At 36.6% G+C, this 3,858-nt stretch overlaps 1 long non-coding RNA gene across 1 annotated transcript; it reads right to left on the reverse strand.

The window, feature by feature from the left end:
* Positions 1 to 863: 863 nt before the first annotated feature.
* On the reverse strand, positions 864 to 3,633 carry LOC140179540 (uncharacterized). Its single transcript, XR_011873049.1, has 2 exons — positions 3,601 to 3,633; positions 864 to 1,061 (listed from the first exon to the last, which is right to left on the reverse strand). It is a non-coding gene; the product is annotated as an uncharacterized lncRNA (long non-coding RNA).
* Between the last annotated feature and the right edge of the window lie 225 nt (positions 3,634 to 3,858).

Raw genomic sequence — 3,858 nt, forward strand, 5'->3', positions numbered from 1 at the left:
ATATAATAATTTTTTTCCATGTGATTCAAATCAGATAGTAATGTTCTCATCTACACTTATATATCAATATAAGTTTTTGAAAATATATATCTATTGCAAACTTGGAAAAACATAATAAAGAGTCGTAGAATGAAAATTGGTTTACTCCATGCTAATTAGATTGTATTTGACCAACATGCTATTACCTCAATTTAGTATGTCATGTGTAACACCCCAATTACCCTAAGCCTTACCTCTAGCCGTAAAGCAAAGGTTAATCAGAGGTTACGACAGTCCTAAAACTTATACATATTTATATATATAGAAGGAAATAATATAATCTAGAAGCCTAATGAAGGATATATCTCAAAGACAGAATTACAAAAGCGTGAAACGTTCGCACGAAGCTAACTCATAAGACACAAGATATAGATGCAAAAGAATGGAATATATATAGATTTAATAGTATAATAATCATAGAGGACAAGTCGCGACTTGCGGAGTTTAAGCCGACTAGTATATACAGACATACAGAGTTTGGAGTTAAAAATAGCTTATACAACTATTCTCTTAAATAAGCCTCTAAGGCCATAAAGATAAATATACAAAAGATGTGAGAGCAACTATAATAAAGAAAAAAAAAATAAACCAAGGAGAAACCATCCTCCGCTCTGTCACCATATCCGCAATCTCACCGAGTTGGACTATGTAACACCCTAACTACCAAAGCTCACGCTTCCGGCTGCGCGACTCTGATAGGTCGGACATTACGACGACACTTATCTTATTTAATACTAAAATATGAGCCTGTTTGAAACTTTAAACCGCAATACCGCTCCCAAAAACTTTCATCCGATAACATACGTCCATAAATACCATACAACTTACAAAACTCATAAAGAGTACATCCATATATATACAAAAATATATATAAATAATATTACAAACATAATCCAATACAATTCCTATCCCTCTTACAGAATATCTCAAGATAAAGGCGAGGGTACAAATAATAGTCTAAAGCAATACAGAGCATTTCAACCACAACTAAAAGAACTCTTCGTAACTTCTGCGCCCATATCCTGAAAGGGGAAAAATGTAGGGGGGTGAGAACATCATCCTCGAAAGGGTTCTCAGTAGAGGGTTTTTGGGAATTACTGTAATAGGATACATGAAGATAAACCGTACCAGTGATTAATAACCTTCTTATGCCTCTTTTCAAAAACACGGTTTTCAATAAAAGTAAAGTCAAAAATCTTTACTGAAAGAGGAACCATTCAATTCTCAAAACTCAAAAGCCTTTCAAAACAGTTTATCTATGCGGAACTAAAATAGCCTTTCATAATTTTATCTCAAACCAGAAACACAAAACCGAAATCAACCATCAGTTCATCTCTTTCCAACCACGGCCCTAGGCCCAAACAATCCAACCAACAACCAGTCACCACAAATCCAACAGAGTCCCAGATGCAAACACAGATAGGAAGTTCAAGCACAAACAAACAGTTATTACAAGTAGAACAGTTAGCAATTAATCACATAGGCAAACCAAGTATAATATGCACACCCAACCAATGTCACACAAATGCATATGATGCATGCCTGTCCCTAGTGGCTGATGATATCATCTGTCGGTTATAGAGCCAACCCGACAAGTCCTGGTAGCTAACCATTGGACTGTCCCTCTGTCGTGCATCCCCAACTCGAGTTGTACTCATCATAAAATTGATCATAATCATGATCCATATCCATCACCCTCACTGGTGAATATTTACGGGGGCGAGCTCATCCGGGCCTTTCACAGTGCCCGGCCACACTTACGACATAGGGTCAACAGAGTATCAAGTCTCGACCCGGAGCACGTGGTGGCTAGCCACTGCTACTACCCAGGGAAACTCGTATCTCAGATAGTGGAAGTGCAACATTCACATTTATCAATGATTCAGCATAAACATGCATTCAATCTCATCCATGGATCAACATCCATCTCAGCCATCCGGCTCATGGTTCAGTCCAGAACCAGCCAATATTCATATCATACACAGCCATTCCGGCTCACGGTTCAATCCAGAACCAACCAATATGTATAATCATACACAGCCATTCCGGCTCACAACAAAACAGCACTTCCACCATTCAACATCATTAAATTCATAAAGTCGGCATTTAAGCCATAAATCATTTTCTCAATTCATTTCACTTTGAAATCGAGTTTCAACTCTTTTCAGCCATGGCTTTAGAAATCTCATTTCTCAAATCATCTCAGGCTCATAAGCCGAATTTACTCAAAGTGAGTTCCCTTTTTAAAACAAAGCCACTCTTGGCATTCTCTTTCCAAAACTTCCAAAACCATGGCAAGTTAAGGATTTGTTTCACAGTATTCAAAATCATCCATCCAACGATGGGATTTTATAACAACAGTTTTTCGGCAGAGTCCCAAGTCTTTAGGGGAGAATAACATATCTCATTTCGCCAAAATCATTTAAAATCATTAAAACATTGGCTTTCTGATTTGAGTAAGAAAATAGGATCTAAGCCAAACCGAGTCACGTAACCTTTACTTCTTTCAAAATCATTTCCTTTACTTAAACAAAACCGGCTTCAATTCCATAATTAAATCTGAAGCGTTTCAAACTGATAAGAGAATCATTTTTGTTGTGTTAAACTAGAGTTCAAAAGATACTTTGAATCTTATTTAAAACGTCAAAATAATGAGGCTCATCAATCGAAATCCAATTCCTTTTAAAATCACGAAAACTCTCCCAAGGGACAATCTTTGTGTTTAATAGAGAAAAACATAAACCCGTTTTACCTTTTAAAACAGCCTCAAAGCAAAATTCTCTTTCGAATGACTTGTACCCAAAGACATACTGTTCTTCTTGGAAAATAAGGAGAAATCATGATTCTCCTTTCAATAATTCTTTCAAAGCATAACTTCATTGCTTTCTTAATTGTTCTAAGTAAAGGTAATAAAAGAAGCCATAATTTCACAATCCTCAAAATAGATAGGAAAGGCATTAAACTCAAAATTCCCCAATTAACATTTCAAATAAGGACTCGGATTCTATAGAAATTTCGGCAGCACCTCCCCTAAAACTTGGACTTTTGCCACCCGGTTCGGGTCCCAACTAAACTGTTTCTCATTCCTTTTCAACAGCTCAAAACCAGAAATCAATTCAAAAGCAAGCTAAATCCAACAGTCGCCTCAGTGGCATATCTCAAGGAAGCCATTTCAAAAATCAACTCAATATCAACCGATTTAACTCATTTCCAAAGCTTTAAAGAATCGGTTCAGCAATAAATCATTTATCAAAACCAAATCAATTAAAGCCACACAGGCTGAATTTCAAGAGTATTCTATCTTCCACATCATCAAAATAATTGACTCAATTCAAACCAATCCTCAACGGATTAAACTCATTTCAAATCTTTAAAGAATCAACTTCAAACATTACATTTCACAAGCCACACAACAATTCGGCCAAACCAACATCCATAGTCATTCGAGTCAATCAAATAATACATAAGGCAGATACAATCACCAAATACACAATATCTCACATCAGTACCCATATATAATAATTCCAATAATAAACTATAGTTTTTGGAAAGCGCCCCTACCTCAAAACGCAATTCCATAATCCAAACGCCTCATCAAGTCCTTTCCGCCTCAACCCGAACTGACGACAACCAAAACCTCAGCTCACAGCCACGTTCACAATAACCATAGCAACACTAATCGCAACATACAATAATTAGGACTCTATCCCACGTTACCAAAATTCATATTCATTAACCAAACAAAACGAAATACTAACGCGAGGCTTTCTGAAACATACTTATCGAAACGAAGAAGGAACGGCTGAACCGAACAGCGGC

This window comes from Arachis hypogaea, chromosome 15 (genome assembly GCF_003086295.3).
Source record: "Arachis hypogaea cultivar Tifrunner chromosome 15, arahy.Tifrunner.gnm2.J5K5, whole genome shotgun sequence".
In the NCBI taxonomy this organism is placed as follows: domain Eukaryota; kingdom Viridiplantae; phylum Streptophyta; class Magnoliopsida; order Fabales; family Fabaceae; genus Arachis; species Arachis hypogaea.